General features: G+C 38.7%; 1 protein-coding gene across 1 annotated transcript in view; it reads left to right on the forward strand.

The window, feature by feature from the left end:
* The first annotated feature begins 798 nt into the window (after nt 1-798).
* The window catches only part of PDE6D (phosphodiesterase 6D, cGMP-specific, rod, delta), a 29,304-nt gene continuing 21,706 nt past the window's right edge, over nt 799-8,396 (forward strand). Inside the window, exons 1-2 of the mRNA XM_005882962.2 lie at nt 799-889; nt 2,828-2,906. The gene's annotated coding sequence lies outside the window, so the exon portion shown is untranslated. The remainder of the gene's footprint in view (nt 890-2,827; nt 2,907-8,396) is intronic.

Genomic DNA, 8,396 nt, shown 5'->3' on the forward strand with positions numbered 1-8,396 from the left:
TTTATTTCTATTTTTTTAAATATGTTTTTGTTGAGTTCAGAGAGAGGAAGGGAGAGGGAGAGGGAGAGAGATAGAAACATCAATGAGCCCAGCCGGCATGGCTCAAGTGGTTGAGCATAGACCTATGAACCGGGAAGTCACGGTTCGATTCCTGGTCAGGGCACATGCCTGGGTTGTGGGCTCAATCCCCAGTGTAGGGTGTGCAAGAGATAGCCAATCAGTGATTCTCTCATCTATGATGTTTCTGTTTCTCTCTTCTTCTCCCTTCCTCTCTGAAATTAATAAAGATTAAAAAAAATTTTTTTAAAGAAACATCAATGATGAGAGAGAGAACCATCTTAGCTGCCTCCCAGATGCCCCCCATTGGGGATCGAGCCCACAACCTGGGCATGTGCCCCGACCTGAAACCCAGCAGTGACCTAGTTCATAAGTCAACGCTCAACCACTGAGCGATGAGCTGGGCATTGGGAAATCTTTTTAAAGATGCATACTATTTTACTCTGCAAAAGAAAAGTTCTGTTTGTCACCTTTTTACCTCATTTAACCTTTTCCCAACCAAAATCAGTATATAAAAGGTTCAGAAATATGCAGTGTTTAGTTTTAGAGCAATAGGCTTAATATTTCACTCACAGAATTAACAAAGCTTTTAAACTTAGCATTCTGAGGAGAAAGATTCCAAGGCATTTCACAAACTGAAGAAGACTTCAGGAACTGTACTCATCGACTAGGGATGTGTGTTCCCTTTGAGTAGTATTTGATCTGAGTTTGTGCCTTTACTTCTGAGTTTGTGCCTTAACTTGAGATGGTAGTGCTATCGGCCTTGGCTATCTTGCCTGGATATGCAAATCAGGAAGAGACCAGACACCTGGGCATGGCACAGTATTGAAAGGTGATACGGGTTCGTGAGTGTATATTCAGCTTTGGAGGCATGTTTTAGACACTGATACTTATCTTATCTCACAAGACCAGATCACAAGCAAGCCAAAGATGGTACTTTGTACAAGCCTTCATTATAGATAGTCCTTCTCACATTGCATTGTAATTATTCTTTTACCTGGTGGTTTTTCCTACCTGGAGGAGAACTCCAGGGAGCATGCACAGAGAGCATGTCTAAATGTTGGACACATGAAATGTCTAGTTCAACCTTGTTATAATCCAAAACTCTTTGGTCATATTCAAATCTGGGTTAACTTGATTTTTTTTCACCAATTAAAAGTTGATCACTAGTTAACACTAGTGTTTAACAACTGTAAAGTAGATGACTATTCTGCACTTTCTAGAGGGGACATAATTATGAAACCTATTTAAAATTATATCAAAATTTGGGGATTGGTTTTTTATTTATGTTCACAATGATATGTTTTGGATGTTAATCAAAATATCATAGTGTCTTAACTCTTTTGCTTTGTTTTGTTTTGTTTTTTGTTAATTCTCATCCAAGGATATTTTCCATTGATTTTTAGAGATAGTGGAAGGGAAGAAGAGGGAGAGAGAGAGAAACGTCAATGTGAGAGAGACACATGCATCGGTTGCCTCCCGCACGCGCACAGGGCCTGGGATCTACCTGCGACCCAGGTAGTGCCCCTAACCCAGAATCAAACTCGAGACCTTTTGGTGTGCGGGCCGACACTCTACCATTGAGCCACACGGGCCAGGGCCTTAAGATATGAAAACACAAATTAAGGAAAGAATATTTCTCTGGTCACTGATATAGTAAATTAAATGAATAAGACACGTTTGATTTTTGGATTGTCTTGTATTGCCCTAAAGCATTATTTTGACTTCTTAACTATTAGTCAAAAGCTACTTGTGGTAGTCAGTTTGGAGTTTGCTCATTCTGAGTAATAGTTTTTTTATTTTTTAAAAATGAAATATATTATTGAGATTAGTGTAGAATATATATTATACTGTATATTAAACTATGTTTCAGTATATATCAAATTGCTATTTAAAATTAGTTTCAGAAAATATATGTAAGAGAAAATTCACTGAGAAAAATTTATACTAAAATAAAGAAATATTCTCGCCCTAGCCAGTTTGGCTCAGTGGATAGAGCACCGGACTGAGGACTGAAGGTTTCTGGGTTCCAGTCTGGTCAAAGGCATGTACCTTGGTTGCAGGCTCCTACCTGGCCCAGGCCCAGGCCCTGGTCAGGGCTTGTGCAGGAGGCAACCAATTTATGTGCTTCTCTCATATCGGTATTAATCTCTGTCTTTCCCTCTTTCTTCTACTCTTTCTAAAAATCAGTGGAAAAATATCCTCGGTTGAAGATATAAAAACAAAATAATAATAAAATCAGTAAAAACCTTTTTAAAAAAGGAATGTTCTATACAAAAGAGTGATTTCTTTATAAACTTAGGAGGTGGCTTAGTAAAGTACGGCCTGTCTCTACCTCTCACTAGTTATGAGGCTTTAAATAAGTCTGTTAGTATCTCTGGGGTGTTTCTTCATTTTTAAAAGGATAGGGTCAGCTGAGATAATATGTGTAAAAGTAATCTATAAACTTTAAGAGACTATGCAAATGAATTATGGATTTCATTAATAGCCTTAGTAGGTTTGATAGCTGATTCTGTATTTTTTTTGTTACTATCAAAGGATTGGTTTAGAAAACATTAGAGTGGAAGGTATATTTGGGCATGAGAAATAACTATTAAGCTTTTCATATATCTACAGAGTTCATATGCAGAACAGACTTTTTTGTCATTTATAAAATAAAACTTCAAAAAAAGGTGGAACAGGTTGTGTTAGACTCTCCCTAGTGTTTTTTTTTTTTTCAGTTTTATTGAGGTATAATTGACATATAATGTTTTTTTCTTTTGTTTTTCAGAATAGATCCAGACCAAGAATACATTTTAGCTTTGTGCTAGATCCTTTGTATTCTTACAGACCCCTTTTTCACATGCTTAGTAAGTGTCTCTCTGATTCTTTATTAGATTTTTGCCTTTTGAAATATTTAAGGCCCTTTTGTTAATTTTGAAGACTTTTTCTTAATATCTCTACAATTCTTTTTAAAATATATATAACAGCCTTATTGAGATATATGATGTAAATCCACTATACCATACAATTCACCCATTTTAAATGTACAATTCAATGGTTTTCACTGTATTCACAATGTTGTGCAACTATCAACACAATCTTTTAGAACCTTCATCACCCCAAAAAGAAACCCTGTGTCCATTGGCAATCACGCCCCATTTCCCCTACCCTTCCACCCCAGCCCTGGGAAACCATGAATCTACTTTTTATCTCTATAGGTTTGCCTATTCTGGATATTTCATATAAATGGAATCATAGAATATGTAGTCTTTTGTTCTGGCTCCTTTCACTTAAGATAGTATTTTCAAAGTTTATCTATGTTGTAGCATGTATCAGTATCTAATCCCTTTTTCATTCCAAATAATAGTCCATTGTGTGAATATACCACATTTTATTTATTCATTTATCAGTTGATGAACATTTGGATTGTTTCCACAGTTTTGGATATTATGAGTAATGCTGATATGTACATATATGTACAAGTTTTGTGTGAACATGTTTTCATTTCTCTTGGGCATAAATTTAGGATTGAAATAGCTGGACCATATGGTCACTCTGTTTAACCTTTAGAGGAGCTGCCAGACTCTTCTAAAGTGGCTGCACTATTTTACATCTCTACCAGCAGTGTATGAGGGTTCCAGTTTATCTACATTTTAATCAACACATTTTATTGTGTCTTTTTATAATACCCATTCTAGAGGGTATAAAGTGGTACCTTCTTGAGGTTTTGCATTTCCCTAATGACTAGTGATTTGAGCATCTTTTCATTATTTATTGATCATTTGTATACCATATATTTGGAGAAATGTCTATCCAGATTCTTGCCCATTTTTTAGTTGGATTGTCTTATTATTGAATTGTAAGAGTTCTTTGTATAGTCTGGATACAATTCCCTTATCAATGATTTAAAAATATATCCCTTTTTTTCTTTCAATATATTTTTTTATTGATTTCAGAGAGGAAGGGAGAGGGAGAGAGCGATAGAAACATCAATGATGAGAGAGAATCATAAATCGGCTGCCTCCTGCACGCCCCGCACTGGGGATCGAGCCTGCAACCCGGGCATGTGCCCTTGACCAGAATTGAACCCGGGACCTTTCAGTCTGCAGGCTGACGCTCTATCCACTGAGCAGAACTGGATAGGGCTCCATATGAATTTTAGAATCAGTTTGTCAATTTCTGGAAAACCAACTGGGATTTTGATAAGGTTTAAGTTGAACCTATAGATCAATTTGGGAAGTACTGTCATCTTAACAATATTAATTAGTCTGATTCCTGTAATGCTCCCTAGACCTGTAGGAGAGAATAACAAAAAACGTTGTAAAGAATAAAGTTCTTGTCCTAGCTGGTTTGGCTCAGTGGATAGAGCGTCGGCCTGCGGACTGGAGGGTCCCAGGTTCGATTCCAGTCAAGGGCACATGTCTGGGTTGCAGACTTGCAGGAGACAGCCGATCAATGATTCTCTCTCATCGTTGTATGTTTCTACCCTCTCTCTTCCTCTCTGAAATCAATAAAAATATTTAAAGTTTTTTTTTTAAAAAAAGGAATAAAGTTCTTTGCTTTTCTTCCACAAGTAAAGAGCCTCTGGGGAGAATTTGACAAGTGGATGAACAAAGGGGAAACCTCCGAACCCTGTTATCCATCAATCCCAGCCTCCCAACTAAGGGAGTTTCATATACTGAGCCTTTGGGTTTCCAGAGGCAGACAGTGGGCTGTCCCCTACTGATAGGCATGTATATTCCACTCCTTCTGACCTCCAAAGCATCTGAGGTGTTTAGAGACAGTAGAGCAGGAAGGCATATTTATTTCCTAAGTAGATGAACCTTTTGTTTTTTACCCTCTAAGCCAGTGGTGCTCAACCTTCTGGCCCTTTAAATACAGTTCCTCATGTTGTGACCCAACCATAAAATTATTTTTGTTGCTACTTCATAACTGTAATGTTGCTACTGTTATGAATCGTAATGTAAATATCTGATATGCAGGATGGTCTTAGGCGACCCCTGTGAAAGGGTCGTTCGACTGCCAAAGGGGTCGCGACCCACAGGTTGAGAACCACTGCTGTAAGCCAACCATGTCAAACTCAAAGGCTAACACGGGCCAAACAAGGTTTAAGTTTATGTGAGCCGCAAAAAACAAAAGCTTCAATTTTCATAGAAACGTAGGTTTATTTCAATAGAGACATGCTGAATACAAAGGGCTGAAATAAATGAGTAATTGTTAACATAAAATAATAGAACATTTTAATAAAAATTAATATTTTTTCTTGAACATTAACTTACCAGACACTGAATAACTGCACAAAGTAATAAGCGTAACACAAATAACCCTTTTTTTCTTGTTCTCCAAAAGTGAAATATTTTCTGTTGCGCACACCAAACAAGTCAGTACAAGACTAATGACGTGGCAATCGGCTGCTAAAATATTTGCTGCTAGTATTAGTGGAGAGAAATGGTGCGTCTGCGCATAAGGCAGTAAAGGGAAATGAATGCAACACGATTATAGTAATCAGTCATTAGCAAACGTTGTAGTTCATTATTAACTAGAGGCCTGGTGCATGAAATGAGTGCAGTCGGGGGCGTCCCTCAGCCAGGCCTTCGCTCTCTTGCAGTCCAGGACCCCTCAGGGGATGTCTGCCTGCCGGCTTAGGCCCAATCACCCTGGGGATCAGGCCTGAGCCGGCAGTCAGACATCCCTCTCGCTGTCCGGGGCTCTCAAAGTCTGGGACTCCTCGATCCTTACCACCTGCCTGCAGTGGAGGCGGGAGAGGCTCCCAACACTGCTGCTGCACTCGCCAGCTGTGAACCCAGCTTCTGGCTGAGCAGTGCTCCCCCTGTGGGAGTGCACTGACCACCAGGGGGCAGCTCCTGCATTGAGCATCTGCCCCCTGGTGGTCAGTGCACTTCATAGTGAATGGTTGTTCCACTGTTCAGTCGATTTGCATATTAGGGTTTTATTATATAGGATAATTATGTATAACAGTGTATTGTAAAAATTAAGGTATGAAATTTTTATTAAAGTGTTTCTTACATATCATTATATTGGCTGGGCCCCAAAAATATTCATTGCGGGCCAACATGCGGCCTGTGGGCTGCGAGTTTGACATGCTTGCTTCAAGCCTTTACCTTTCCTGGACATGAGAAGTTTGCTTTTCGTTGTTGTTTTATGGCTGTTGGTTTCTTTTGTTTGACTTTTTGGAGGAGTTCTTTAAACTTTATCAGCCAAAACAGTTTGAGAGTTAGCAAGATAAAATTTTATCTTTAGCTCAGAGGCTGTGATTTTTCAGCCTGAAAATGTTAGACTCATAAAGAGGCCTAAGCTGTAATGATTCCACTGGAAATCAGTTTGTAAACATAATTACAATATCAGTTAATATAATGGCCCATTTTTGTGTTGAATTTTAAAAAAAAATTTAGTTATATGTAGTTGTACTTTCATGTACTAGATTAAAGAATAAATAGTTGTGGGGTCTTTCCTTCCCATGCCCTTTAGGGTTTTGTCTTTCTGACTCTTCAGACTCACATTCTTTTAAATGTTACCTTTGGGAAAAGTTGGCCTCTTTTGTACTCAGAAGGCTTGGCTCTTTCTCTTAAGAGCCTCTCTTTTTTTCCTCAGAAAACTAAAGAGTATAAAGAATGCTTTTTGCTGATGGAAACCTGGTTTTTGTTTTTGATGCCTGATGGCATGATTTCTCACTCTGGATATGATCTTTTTCTCTCTTGTAACAAAGCATGGAGCTTCTAGTGTGCTTTCTCTCTGAAAGTCAAAGGGTCGTGGCAGTCCCTAGAGGAAAGCATAGGCTCTGGCTGTCTGGAGATCGATGTTGAAGCCAGATCTAATGACAGTGATCAGTTCTCCCTGAGGGAACTCTCTCTCCAGGTAAGGAAAGAAGGACAGAACTGGCTCATTAGGGCTGCTCAGTGATCATTCATAGAACTCCTAGGCAATTTTCAGTCTTAAAACTCAATCAATCAGAAAATCACCTGCATCTTCATCCCACTGTTAACTAGCTGTTTAATATTGGTAAAGTTTTCAGTGTCTCCAAAACTTAATTTTCCCACTCAGAAAGCGATGTAATAGAGTTAAATGATACTTAACTCATGGGGTTTTGTGTATAAAGCACCTTATACAGGGCTTTGGCACATGAGTGTTAATGAGATAAAGTACATAAAGTATGAAGAAACAAGACCTAAATAAAGAAGTTTAAATGTAAGAGATAAAGTAACAGTGCACACAAAAAAGACTATACTCAGAGAAAAGAGTGATTCTGACAATAATATTAGCCCTTTGAGTGCCAACCAATATCCTAGGAACTATGCTAAAATTGCCAAGGCATTTTTGATTTTACAGCAGTTAAGGAAAAAAAATTATGAATCGCAAGTAAATGAAGTTACATATTCAAAAACTTAAGGAAACCTTTACTACATTTGTTTTCTGCACTTAGGTGCCATCTGTCAATAAAGAGTGAACTACTAGCATCTAATAGTGACACTGCTGGAGGAGCGCAATAGCGCTCCCGGCACTTTTGGAGAAAGACAGGAGGAGCGTGATCGCGCTCCCCGGCACTCTAGGGGTTAATACTAATCCTAGTGAGTACTCACTGTATTCCAGGCACTGTATAGTTTTACATACATTAATTAATTTTCATAGAATCTTCACAAAAATCATATAGGTTTTTATTGCTTTTTGGAGTTGCAAACTAAGCCTTAAACTAAGCCCAAAGTCACAAAACTGTTAAATGACAGAGCCATGATTATAACCAAGGCCGTGAGACTTCAGGCCTGTGCCTTAACCACATGGTGTACCAGTTACCGGTAGGAGGAGAGGGACTGAAACAGAATATGAAAGAATGCTAGAATATGGAGAAGTAAAAAGGGAAGGGGTTTCAGGTGGGAATAAGGCTTAGGAAAAGCATAAAACAAGGTTTTAAGGGATAGTGTCACTTATAAGGACAGGTCAATGATTTGAACTACTTTGGCTGAAGCAGGTGGGTTGTTTTTGTGGATTTTTAAAAATATGATTTTAGAGAGGAAGGGAGAGGGACAGAGAGAAACATCAATGTGACATCCATTGGCTGCCTCCTGCAGATCCTCTACTGGAGATCAAGCCCACAAACCAGGCATATGCCCTGACTGGAATCTTACCGACAACCACACCACCACAACAGCCAGGGCTAGAGCATATGGTTTTTTAGGTGAACTGGAGACACCTCATAGTTAAGGGTGTCAGACAATGACATATGTCTGCACTTGATCCTGTGACAGTAGAAAGCACTGAGAGGGTTTTGAGCAGGGAGGTGACATGATCCAACTGGTATTTTAGAAACAATAGTCTGGCAGTAGTAGTTTGTAGATTGGATT

This window comes from Myotis brandtii, unplaced genomic scaffold (assembly GCF_000412655.1).
Source record: "Myotis brandtii unplaced genomic scaffold, ASM41265v1 scaffold744, whole genome shotgun sequence".
Classification (NCBI taxonomy): Eukaryota; Metazoa; Chordata; class Mammalia; order Chiroptera; family Vespertilionidae; genus Myotis; species Myotis brandtii.